At 52.4% G+C, this 13,561-nt stretch overlaps 1 protein-coding gene across 2 annotated transcripts in view; it reads right to left on the bottom strand.

Annotated features, from left to right (window-relative positions):
• LOC119958485 overlaps window positions 1–13,561 on the bottom strand; it is a 705,387-nt gene that overhangs the window by 209,068 nt on the left and 482,758 nt on the right. The gene's annotated exons all lie outside the window — the stretch shown is intronic.

The raw sequence follows: 13,561 nt of genomic DNA, 5'->3' as shown, positions 1-13,561 counted from the left end.
GAGATCGCGCATGCGCCAAGGGCCGGCATGATCTCGCGCATGTGTGGAACCGCCGGCGTGTTTTGGCGTATGTGTGGGGGGTTCTCTTCTCCACGGCGGCTATGATGGAGCCCTACAGGGGCCGGCGCGGAAGGAAGGAGTGCCCTCACGACACAGGCCCGCCGGCAGATCGGTGGTCCCCGATCGCGGGCCAGGCCATCATGGGGCCCCCCGCGGGTTCACATCCCCCCCGCCTCCCCCCCGAGGACCATCCCAGCTGACTTACCTGCCAGGTCCCACCGTGTGGGACCATGTGTAACCCACGCTGGCGCGACTGGCCAAAAACGGACGGCCGCTCGGCCCATTGGGGCCCGGAGAATTACTGGGGGGGTGCCGCTGCCAACGCTCCCCGACCGGTGTGGCGTAAACCCCGCCCGGAAAACGGCACCAGAGTATACGGCATCCGGAGTCGGGGCAGCGGGTCGGGATTCGTGCTGCCCCCCCCGGGGAATCTCCGACTCGGCGGGGGTTTGGAGAATCTCGCCTGCTGTGTTTTCCCAATACCTTATGAGTGATTGGTGTCTTTATATGATTGTAAAAACATGACAAATAGATTATCAAGTAAGTGATGAGATTCATTTAAAAAATCGTATATGGTTGTGAGGATGTAATCTATGTAATCTTGTTTTTGGTAAAAGTGCAGTGTACGGTAATTTGTGAAGTAATTCGAGCTTCTGCATAATTGTTTTCCCCACCCGAACCTTTGAGACAATTATCTTGACCTATGTTCTCTGGCTAAGACCCTCTGTCATTATTAAAGTTAGTGATGTCCTCAAATGCAGCATAAAATTAATCCATCACATAATACTTAAATATGGTGGTAAGCTTCACAGCCATTGGCTGAGTAGCATCTACAGTGGAGGTGGGCAGCAGGTTGGCTTCCAACTTGCGCACATCAATGGTTCATTGTCAAATACAGTCTTGGCAAGCATTGCTTCTTAGTGATGTTACGACACCCTGGGGTAGGGCATGGCCAATTCCAGCCCCCCTTTGACTCAGAGTTGCAACAAAATTGAATTAACAAATAATTTGTAGAAAAATATCTGCAGTCTTTGGCCCTTGGTTGCTCAATAATTACAGTCACCAGGTTTGTAATTTAAACACCATTTTATTAATAGCAAGAATGGGAATGACACGTGCAGGAAATACAACTGGTTAACTATCATCTAATTACTAATCCCCCACTTTAACTTACCCCCACCTTCTAGACACACACACACGACAAACAGAGGGGAAGAGAGGGGTGAATAATAATAAATAAAAGGAAAAATAGTATATTTTTCAGATGGTTGGCTTTAGCCCACTGTCCTCCAAACCAGGATTTCAGGTCAAGATTTCTGCTTTCCAGCCTGTAATGGTTTGCACTGTAGATTCACTCAGGTCTCTGCATTTTCAGAAATACAGCAGCTTACAGCATTTCTGGAGAAAACACGAGGGAGACAGAGCATATTCTTTTCTTTGTGTGTCCAGGATTCAACTCTCCTTCCCTTAGGTCTCGGGAAATCATCCCACTTAGTCAGGGTCCAATCACCAACTGTTACCAAGCAGAATATGGCCTTTTGGCCAATTAATTGGTCACTGGTCAACCAATTTAACTGAATCCCACCCCATCTGTTGGATGCCAAAAAGTCTGAGTTTTTATGTCCAAAGCTAGCAGAGTGTTCTCTGTTGTAACCTTCAAGTACCTAATGGCCCCTGAACAACTGAAAGATACATGTCCATTAAGCATCCATGGATCAAAATGATAACAGCAAAAATAAAATGGAAAAAAGGCAATCAACAGGAAGGACCCTTAGAGTGAGTTGAAAGTTAAAGTGCCTTGGCCGGTGTATTCTGTAGTCTGGGTATCGCCACACACATCCTCGTGGTATCTAGCCAACTGAATTTCCTCTTCTGTTGCTCCTCCCTTTCCTCCAAAACACACAAGAGAACAGCAGTACTCCCAATACAAAGCCATTGTAACCTTCTGAGAATGGGCTGGGAGGAATGTCCAATGTGAAGAAATACCAAGACTGAAGCAGCAATGAGCAACAAAGTAACACAAACAAAATTAAAAACGATGGGCTGAATTCTCCGACATCGGAATTCTCAGCTTAGCCGGTATCCCGGGGGTTTCCCGACAGCGTGGGGTTGCCCCACAATGGGAAACCCCATTGACCAGCCGGCGAAATGGAGAATCCCGGCGGTGTGGGTGCGGCACGATGGAGAATCCCGCTCAATGTTTCCAAAATTAGGATTTAAAACGACACCACCAGTTATTACCATCTCATTTAAATATACCAATTTGGCATCTGGACAAATGAAGCCATAAAATAAGGCAAACATAAAACCAACACCATAGGTCCTCACCCCTTTCATAATACATTTGCCCAATTGTCATAAAGAGAAAAATCCAGGCCCAAATTTTGAAAATTGCATTCAGGAAGTCTCTACTGCCTGCCTTGGACTATCTATAAATGTTTTAAGCTTGCTTTCACACCTGGCTAGAGATGGACCCCAGTATGTCATACAAACTCCATTAAGTTTCCATTTAATTTCTGTCACATTGTTTTGAGCAGTGCAATGTGATGCCAAAATTTTGCTAACAATCTCTCCACATGAATCCAGGAAGTGTCAAATGTCCATTTGCAAACGTATTATAACTGTTGATATAAAAATAAAGTGAATCGATGCAGACAAGCAGTCAGTCTTGTGTTGTATAATTTGATAGGAGCCTGACCTTTAGCTTTGCAATATTCTCGCCACACTGCTGCATTTGCCTGTTCAAAGGCAAGTCAGCCAACCAATGTGCACAATCTACCTTATCAGTTCTCAGTTCCAAGCTTAGGTATCACATTTAGTGGAGTAACTGTGTTCCAGTTTGTCTCCTGCTTCTGAACCATGTGCGAGTTTCTCCGGTCGCCGATGCTGAAGTCACGTTCGGCGACTGGCCGGAGAATCCAGCATATGGTGCAGGAGCAGGAGATAAACTGAAACACAGAAACTTGAAGGAACTTGAACGGGAAGGTCGAGGACCAGGAAAACAGGTCCCGACTACAAAATATTCACATCGCCCAAATGCTGGGTAACCTAGTTGGGAGGTACAACTTCCCCATCCCCCCAGAACTCGTCAGGGCACACAGGTAGCTCCGGCCAAAACCCAAAGCAGGGGAGCAGCCGAGAGCAATCATCGCTAGGCTGCACCGGTACCAGGACCGGGCAAAAAATCCTGAGGTGCACCCGACAGTTAAAGTCTTGCTCATGCGAAGGACACAGAATCAGGGTCAACCAAGACATTGGGGCAGACCTTGCAAAAAAGAGCTAAGTTTAATAGAGCAAAATCAGTGCTCTATAAAAATGGAGTGAGGTTCAGCATGCTGTTCTCAGCCAGAAACTGGGTCACATACCAGGGGAAGGAGCATTACTTTGGCACCCCGGCGAAGGCCGACGAGTCTGTAAGCCTGAACGACCTAGAGAGGGACCAAACTTGGCAGCGGTGAGGACTTGCCAAAAAAGGATTGCAGTGAGAAAGAAGAGTGGGGACCAGAGACTACAGAGTGGACTTAGTGTTAGCATAGGACTGTACTGCCTCGTTTTCAGTTTAGAGTCGGAAGACAGAGAGAAGGGAGCGGTGACAGGGAAAGCAGGGAACGGAGGCAGACAGAAAAGACGGATACACGGCTGAACGAGCCTGGTGAGGGGAGACTCCGTACTAGCAGGGAGGGCTAGCACGGGAAGACAGGCAGTAAGGCACACCTCTCGGGAAAGAGGGAGTATCTGGCCCGGGGCGGGGGGGGGGGATAGCAAAGCAGAAAGGAGGGATAATACAGGGGGGAGACAAGGGCTGGGGAGGGGGATGGGGTTCACAGAACAGACAGGGGACAAAACGATAGGGAAGGGCTGCCGGGAAGATAGACGCAGGCTTCGACAGGCATGGAGCAGGACGAGAAATCCAGACGACTCCACAAGCAGCCGCTTTGGAGGGTGTGGTGAAGTATAAACCTAGTAATTCACGCTGTGTTGTATCATATGTATTGTCTCCTTGTGAGCTCTGCATAAGAGCCGTTGAGTGGCTCTGCCCATAGGGGGAGATGAGGAGTTTCTACTGGGCTCCACCCTTGGCTATGCCCATGGCTCCACCCATGGCTCCTCCCACTAACTGGAAGTATAAAGATCTGCAGTCGTGAGCCTGCTGCCAGTTCATCTCGTCGCAGGCAGGCTCAGTTGTAAGACTATTAAAACCACTGTTCACTTCCAATCACGGGTCTTGTGAATTGATGGTCTCATCATTTTAATAGTCTGAGGAAATTTGAAGAAAACGACTATGGAATCAGCCCTCAAACCTGACCGACTAGAACGCGACCCGCAGGCAGCAGAGGCGAAATAAATTTTTCGACACTGGTTCAGATGTTTTAAGGCCTACCTGGCTGAATCAAGCACTTCAGAAACCATGGAGGAGCAGAAACCATGGAGGAGCAGAAACCCAGCCTACTGCACGCAAGGGTGAGCCACCGTATCTCTACTCAACTTAACAGTACTACATCGTATACGGCGGCCCTGGCCATGCTCGATCGAATGTACGTGAGGCCCATCAACGAGGTCTACGCGCGCGACATTTTTACGACCCGCGCCCAGCGCCCCGCGGAGTCGCTGGACGAATTTGTGCGCGATTTACAAGCCTTAGCTCGGGACTGCAATTGTCAAGCTGTATCAGCCGACCAGCACATGGAGCTCGCTGTCCGAGATGTGTACGTGGCAGGGCTCAGGTCAAACTATGTGCGCCAGCGGTTGCTTGAAAAAGGGGCCCAGAACTTGGAGCACACTGTAGAGTTAGCTACAACCATGGAGGTCTCGTTCCGCAGCCTCACCTCGTTCCCCGTTTCCAAGCGACTCCATCCTGGGCCACCGACCAGTGACTGCCCCAGGCCTGCGCCACGCGGACACCCACTCACTACGCAGCCCCGGTGTGCCATTTTTGTGGGCAGCCCCAACACCCACGGCAGCACTGCCCGGCCCGCAACGGGACCTGCAGCAGCTGCGGTCGCAAAGGACACTATGCCCGGGTCTGCCTGGCGAAGAAATCCCCCTCTCCAAACTCTCCCACAGCCCATAGCACTCGCTTCCAAAACTCGCAGGCCTCGAAATGCTGCGGCCTGCATGCCGACTCCGCCCCCACCCGACACGTGCGACTCATGGGCGCCGCCATCTTGGCAACCCTCCTCCACACGGCCAGCCACGTGCGACTCATGGGCACCGCCATCTTGGGTGCCATCGTCCTCGCCGCCCACCATGTGCGATCCACGGGGGCGGTTATCTTGGGATCCATCCTCTTCAAACTCTGAAACTCACCTTGAAGACTATGACCTCAGCAGACAGTCATCACGGGGCCACTCGAGCACAGCTGATCGAGCCACCGACTACCCGCAACTCAGCGCGGTCATGTTGGACCAGTCGCGTCCGAAACACCTCCGCAAATCGATGATGACCGTTAAAATCAACGGGTACAGTACACCGTGCCTCTTCGACTCCAGAAGCACCGAGAGCTTCGTACACCCAGATCTGGTAAGACGCTGTTCGCTCCCTATTTTCCCTGCACGGCAAACGATCTCCCTCGCTTCGGGCTCACACCTTGTTCACCTCCAAGGGCGCACCGTCGCGACCCTAACGATTCAGGGCACCAGCTACTCAAACTTCCAGCTGTACGTACTCCCCGAACTCTGCACCCCAGTCTTACTGGGACTCGACTTCCAGTGCAACCTCAAAAGCCTCACACTCAGCTACGGCGGGCCCCTACCTCCACTTACTATCTGCAGTCTAGCGACGCTAAAAATCGACCCCCCTCCACTCTTTGCCAATCTCACTCCGGACTGCAAACCCGTAGCCACTCGCGGCAGGCGGTATAGCCTGCAGGACAGGGTGTTTATCAGAACCGAGGTCCATAGGCTCCAACGTGAGGGGATCATAGAGGCCAGTAATAGCCCCTGGAGAGCTCAGATGGTGGTCGTCAAGTCCGGGGAAAAATTCCGAATGGTAGTGGACTATAGCCAGACCATTAATCGGTTCACGCTCCTTGATGCGTACCCCCTCCCCTGGATTGCAGACATGATGAATCAGATCGCCCAGTATCGCATTTTCTCCATGGTGGATCTGAAGTCTGCATACCACCAGCTCCCAATCCGCCCGGAGGACCGCCACTACACGGCGTTCGAGGCCGATGGCCGCCTCTTCCATTTCCTCCGGGTTCCCTTTGGCGTCACGAATGGGGTCTCGGTGTTCCAACGAGCAATGGACTGAATGGTGGACCAGTACAGGCTGTAGGCCACGTTTCCGTACTTGGACGTCACCATCTGCGGCCATGATCAGCAGGACCATGACGCTAACCTCCATCGATTTCTCCAGACTGCCCAGAAACTCAACCTCACGTATAACATGGAGAAATGCGTTTCCGCACGACCAGGCTAGCCATCCTCGGCTATGTCGTGGAAAACGGAGTCCTGGGCCCCGACCCGGACCGTATGCGCCCAGAGGGAGAACTCCCTCTCCCTCATTGTCCCAAGGCCCTCAAGAGGTGCCTGGGATTTTTCTCGTATTATACCCAGTGGGTCCCTCAGTATGCGGACAAAGCCCGCCCACTATTTAAGGCCACACACTTTCCTCTGTCAGATGAGGCTCGCCAGGCCTTTACCTGCATCAAGGAGGACATCACCAAAGCGGCCATGCGGGCAGTGGCTGAATCCGTCCCCTTTCAGGTAGAGAGCGATGCCTCAGATGTCGCTCTCGCAGCCACTCTAAATCAGGCAGGGAGACCAGTCGCCTTTTTCTCCCGAACCCTCTCCGCTTCGGAATTTTGACACTCTTCAGTCGAAAAGGAAGCACAAGCCATCGTGGAAGCTATACGACACTGGAGGCACTACCTCGCAGGTAGGAGGTTCACCCTCATCACCGACCAAAGATCGGTTGCCTTCATGTTTGACAACTCACAAAGGGGCAAAATTAAAAATGATAAGATGCGACGGTGGAGGATCGAACTCTCCACCTACAAGTACGATATTATGCATCGAACGGGGAAGCTCAACGAGCCCCCAGATGCCATGTCCCGCGGCACATGCGCCAGCGCGCAAGACAACCGCCTGAAAGCTATCCACAATAATCTCTGCCACCTGGGGGTCACCCGGCTGGCCCACTACGTCAAAGGCCGAAATCTGCCTTTCTCCACCAAGGATGTAAAAGCCATCACCTGGGATTGCCCGATCTGTGCGGAGTTCAAACCGCACTTCTGTAGACCAGACAGGGCGCACCTGGTAAAGGCCTCCCGGCCCTTTAAACGCCTAAGCATCGATTTCAAAGGGCCACTCCCCTCGACCAATCGGCGGATTGGGAGCTGGTGTCTTACAACAGAGCCTGCCTGTGACAAGATGAACTCCAGATGAACTGGCAGGCAGGCTCTCAGCATCAACCTTTATACTTCCGGTTAGGGGGAGGAGTCATGGGTGGAGCCAAGGGTGGAGCCCAGTACAAATTCCCGTACACTCCCAGTGCATCTCTCCCTAATGGCAGAGCAACGCAACTGCTCATGTGCCGAGCTTACAGAGACATAGTACAACATGTGTAATACAGTGTGAATTATGCTACTGTGATTCACCACATCCTGCTTCCCCTTTGCTATCCCGTGCCCCGATATGACCTCACACAAAGTCATCAGAGCCCTCCACAGTATCTTCACCCTGTTCGGTTTCCCCAGCTACGTACACAGCGACAGGGGTTCGTCCTTTATGAGCGACGAGCTGCATCAGTACCTGCTCGACAAGGGCATCGCCTCGAGCAGGACTACCAGCTACAACCCCAGGGGGAATGGGCAGGTGGAGAGGGAGAACATGACGGTCTGAAAGACCGTCCTACTGACCCTCCGGTCCAGGAATCTCACGACCTCCCATTGGCAGGAGGTCCTCCCCAACGCGCTCCATGCTATTAGGTCCCTCCTATGTACAGCCTCCAACCAGACACCTCATGAACGGCTATTTGTTTTTTCTAGGGGCACTACCACGGGGGTTTCGCTCCCAGCATGGTTGAAGACACCGGGCCCGGTTCTCCTCCGGAAGCACGTCCGGGCACACAAAACTGACCCACTCGTATTCCACTCGAACCCCCAATACGCCTTCATCGAATACCCTGACGGCCGTCAGGACACTGTTTCCCTCCGGGACCTGGCGCCTGCAGGATCCAATCCCACCACCATTACCGCCGAGGTACCCCTCACACTACACCCCGCACAACCCTCCGCGCCCTGCGCCCCCGCACCTACAGGTTCACTGCCCGTGCTCCGCGCCCCCGCGCCTATGGGTTCCGGGCGCTCCCCGTCGCCAGTCAAACCAGTCGGGTACGAAGTTCGGACCGAATCACCCCCAGAGTCCACCATCGTACCCTCACCGACCACCACCGCTCAGCCACCAGAAGAGGCTGCAACCCCGGTGCTTCGCCAACCCCAAAGGACGACTCGGCCGCCGGACCGACTCAATTTGTAGACCCATCACCCCCGCCGGACTTGATTTTTCTTACAGAGGATGAATGTGGTGAATTATAAACCTAGTAATTCACACTGTGTTGTATCATATGTATTGTGTCCTTGTGGGCTCTGCATACGAGCCGTTGAGTGGCTCTGCCCATAGGGGGAGATGAGGAGTTTGTACTGGGCTCCGCCCATGGCTCCTCCCACTAGCCAGAAGTATAAAGATCTGCAGTCGTGAACCTGCTGCCAGTTCATCTCGTCGCAGGCCGGCTCAGTTGCAAGACTATTAAAACCACTGTTCACTTCCAATCACGTGTCTTGTGAATTGATAGTCTCATCAGAGGGTCCCTAAACAAAGGGAAACCCCGGGTTGCAGGGGCACACCCATGTGGCGTACAGACACTTGGCGGCCATGTTGGGTGCCCCCTGGACAAAGGGAAACCACAGCCCAACCTCATGGTGAGAATGGCGACTGTGGGCATTTTGGATGGCCCCCTAACAAAGGGAAACCCTGGAGCACAGTGCAGGGGGGGGACACCAGGTAAGTATGGTTGATCCCGCAGGATTGGGCGGACAAAAGCCTCCCATCAGGATAGCCACCTGGAATGCAAGGGGATTTAAACCCCGGTGAAAAGATCCAGAGTCTTCGCCCACTTGAGAAGTCTGAAGGCTGACATAATCTACCGACAGGAGACACACCTGAGGGAGAAGGACAGACTGGTAAGAAAGGGCTGGGTAGGACAGACGTACCATGCATGCTACGGAACAAGTGCTAGGGGAGTGGCCATATTGATCAGCAAGAGGATGAGAATTACTGAGACCAGGACCGTTACGTACCCGGGGAACGGTACGTTAAGGTCAGCGGTGTCCTGGATGGGGCACCGGCAGCACTGGTAAGTGTGTACGCTCCCAACTGGGATGACACAGAATTTATAAAAAAGACCATGGCAGAAATCCCCGACATTGACACACACCGACTGATAATAGGGCGGTTTTCACTGCGTGGAGGACCCGCTGACCAGCGATCGAACCCCAAACGAGGAAAAAAGGAGACATGGCTAAGGAACTGGAACATTCATGAACAGGTGGGGGCGGTGGACCCATGGAGGTTCCTACATCCGGGAGAAAAGGAATCCTCGTTTGTTCACCAGTACACAAAGTGCACACCCTTCTTTGCTGTGGGGAAATCAATGCTTCCAAGAATAGTAAGAGCGGAACACTCCACAATCGTCATCTCCGACCATGCTCCACACTACGTGGATGTGAGGTTGGAGACAGGCTGTGCCCAGTGCCCCACATGGAGACTGGACATGGACCACCTGGTCCGACAAGGCCTTCTGCCAGAAAACATCACAGGTCATAGGCGACTACATGAGTAACAACCGGAACGGGGAAGTCTCACCTTCCACAATCTGGGAGGCACTAAAGGCTGTGATCAGAGGGGAAACAATAGCCTACAAGGCACGTAGAGACAGGGAAGAGATGGCGGCCAGGCAAAAGCTGATCGACTCCATCTCGGAGGATGACAGAAAATACTCCGAGGCTCCGACCGTACATCTGCTGGCGAAGAGGAAAAAGCTACAAATGGACTTTAACCTGCCACCCATTAGGAAAGCAGTGCACCAACTCCGCCAGACACAGGGGACTTTCTACGAACACAGGAGGGAGGGGGAGCTGGAAGCACCAATAGAGCTGGGAAAAATCATGGAGAGCATCAGCTCCATGCAGGTGATAAGGCACGGGGACCCGATGGACATCTATAAAAAATATGCAGCGGCCCTGGCCCCACATCTAAGGGACATGTTCGCAGACTCGCTAGCAAGGGGCACCTTGCCTCCTACACTAGCGCAGGCCACAATCACATTGTGCTCACTGATGCTCATATAGACCCATTTCGCTGGTAAATGTAGACACGAAAATACTCGCAAAGGTCCTGACCAAAAGGCTGGAGGGCCGTGTGTAAGAGGTCGCAGAGGACCAGACGGGCTTTGTTAAGGGTAGGCAACTCACTGCGAACATCAGGCAGTTGATGAATATAATGATGCAGAAAAGGTCCTCGACAGAGTCGAATGGAACTACATCCTCGCGGTACGGGAATTGTTTGGGCTAGGAGCGGGATTCACCGCCTGGGTAGAACTCCTATACAACACCCCCAAGGGGAGCGTTCGAAGACACCAGCTCTGAATACTCCCAGCTGCAAAGAGGCACAAGGCAGGGATGTGCACTGTCCCTGCTCTGGTTAGTCCTAGCAATCGAACCCCTGGTGATAGCTCTGTGGGACAGGAAAAGCTGGATGGGCATTCAAACAGGAGACAGAGAGTACAGAGTTTCACTCTCTGTGAATGACCTGCTCCAATACGTCTCAAAGCCACAGGAAGGACTGAAAGCAATTATGCAGACCCTGAAAAAGTTTGGAACCTTCGCGGGTTGCAAGCTGAACCTGGGCAAGAGCGAGGCATTCCCAGTGAACCTCAATGGGGGAGGGACAGAGCTGGAGGGGCTCCCTTTTAAAATAGCCCAAAATAGATTCCGATACCTGGGGATCCAAATAGTCAGAGACTGGGCACAGATTCACCAGTGGAACTTGACAAGCCTGGTGGAGTAAGTCAAAAAGGACCTGCAAAGGTAGGACGCATTTCCACTCTGCCTGGCAGGAGAGTGCAGACAATTAAAATGAACGTGCTGCCGAGGTGCCTCTTCCTGTTTAGATCCATACTGATCTTCATCCCCAAAGCATTCTTCCAAAACATGGACAGCTTAATCATGGTGTTTGTGTGTGTGTGTGTGTGTGTGTGTGTTTGGGAGGGTGGGGGTGGGGGGGGTGGGGGGGAGGGGGGGGGGGGGGGGTAAGAATCAAAGAATCCCCAAACCAACACTGCAAAGGAGGAAAATTAAGGGTGGCCTGGCGTTACCAAACTTGCAGTACTACCACTGGGCAGCAACAGTGGAAAGAGTGAGGGATGGGTACATGAACCCAACTCGGAGTGGGTGCGGGTGGAGGAGGCATCATGCAAGGGGCGACCCTCTGGGCCTTAGCCATGGCAGCACTCCCATCCCCCTCTACAAAATACACAACCAGCCCAGTGGTAGTGGCCATACTGAAAACATGCAACCAATTAAGGCAGAACCTCGGGCTGTCCAAAATATCCCCCATGGCGTCCAACTGCAGAAACCATAGGTTCCCACCAGCCATGCTGGACACCACCTTTAAAATATGGAGACAGGACGGGGGAACGCTGGCAGTAAGGGACTTCTACATAGGAAACAGACTAGCTAGGCTGAACGAACTGACAGAGGAATGACAATACTGACAGGACAGGAAATTAGACGTCTACAAATAAAACAGTTCCTCCGCAGAGACAGTAGGATACCCCAGGGCCCCGGAGACTACACTATTGGAGGACCTGATGACCATGGACAATAAGGAACGGGGACTCTGTGGGAAAATATGTGGACAGCTACCGGACAGAGCCCGAACACCACTAGACGAGACCAGACGGAAATGGGAGGACAAACTGGGGACAGAGATGGGTTGGGGACTCTGGAGTGAACCCGAATGAACAGGTTCTTCCCAGAGGTGAAGGATAAATATGAAAGGTGCCAGAGAAGCCTGGCAACCACACGCACGCGCTTGTCCCAAACTTGTAGGGTTCTGAACAGCCTTCTCCGAGGCAATGACCAAGGTTGTGGGGATCAGGGTGGAGCTGTGCCCAAATTTGGCAATCTTCAGGGTATCAGAGCAGCCAGAGCTACACATGGGGAAGAGGGCCGACGCCCTAGCTTTCGCTTCCCTAATCGCATGCCTGAGAACCCTGCTCGGCTAGCGATCCGCAGCACCACCCACAGCTGCAGACTGGCTGGCAGACCTGATGGAATTTGGAGATCAAATATACCATCCGAGGGTCAGAGGAAGGTTTCCTTAAAGCATGGGGGTAATTTGTCGGCCTGTTCCAGAACCTGTTCGAAGTCAACAATAACTAGCAGAGAGGAAACTTGAAAAGTAGAAGAGGAACGGGAGGAAGAAAAGAGGGAGCCTCAGGGGAACAAAAGGAACAACACGAAGGAAGGGGGAGAGGATAGAAACTCCCCCCCCACCCACACGATGGACGCGGCTGAAATTTGCAGGGAAAAACGGGGGGAAGGGGAAGAGCCGAGGTGAAGGGGGAACACCCCACTCCCGAAAGAGCAGGAAGGGCATCGGGAGGGGGGCTAGGTACGGGGGTACTACGAAGTGGGGGGGTCAGGGAGGGGGGAAAGGAGGAAAGAACACTGAGTCAGATGATGACACATTGTAAATAGACACAAAAATATATTTTGCACTGTACAGTAATGATGAGACCATCGATTCACGTGACACGTGGTTAGAAGTGAACAGTGGTTTTAATCGTCTTACAACAGAGCCTGCCTGTGATGAGATGAACTCCAGATGAACTGGCAGGCAGGCTCTCAGCATCAACCTTTATACATCCGGTTAAGGGGAGGAGCCATGGGTGGAGCCATGGGCGGAGCCATGGGTGGAGCCCAGTACAAGCTCCTCATCTCCCCCTATGGGCAGAGCAGCGTAACTACACATGATCCAATACAATATACAGGCTCAACACATGTTGTACAATACAGTGTGGATTATTAGTATTTGTAATTCACCACAAGTAAACAAACACGAACTGCAATGTATATAAAACTGAAGATGGCAATAAAAATATTTTAAAATAATTTTTTATTGCCCATCCCTAATTGCCCTTGTGGGGGCAGTTGAGAGTCAACCACATTGCTGAGGCCCTGGAATCACATGTGGGCCAGACCAGGTAAAGATGGCAGATTTCCTTCCCTACGACAATCGACAATAGTTTCATGGCCATCATCAGACTTTTAATTCCATATTTTTATAGAATTCAAATTTCACCATCTGCAGTGGTGGAATTTGAACCTGCGAGGCCAAAGGATTCCCCAGCTCAGCTTCAGGGTCCAGCCCCCCACCCCACTGCCCCCCCCCCCCCCCCCCCCCGCTTAATCCAGCGCTGGGGTGCCTGAAAGTTA

This window comes from Scyliorhinus canicula, chromosome 2, assembly GCF_902713615.1.
Source record: "Scyliorhinus canicula chromosome 2, sScyCan1.1, whole genome shotgun sequence".
In the NCBI taxonomy this organism is placed as follows: domain Eukaryota; kingdom Metazoa; phylum Chordata; class Chondrichthyes; order Carcharhiniformes; family Scyliorhinidae; genus Scyliorhinus; species Scyliorhinus canicula.
Note: the sequence above shows the minus strand (reverse complement) of the source record. Positions and strands in the feature narration are given on the sequence as shown.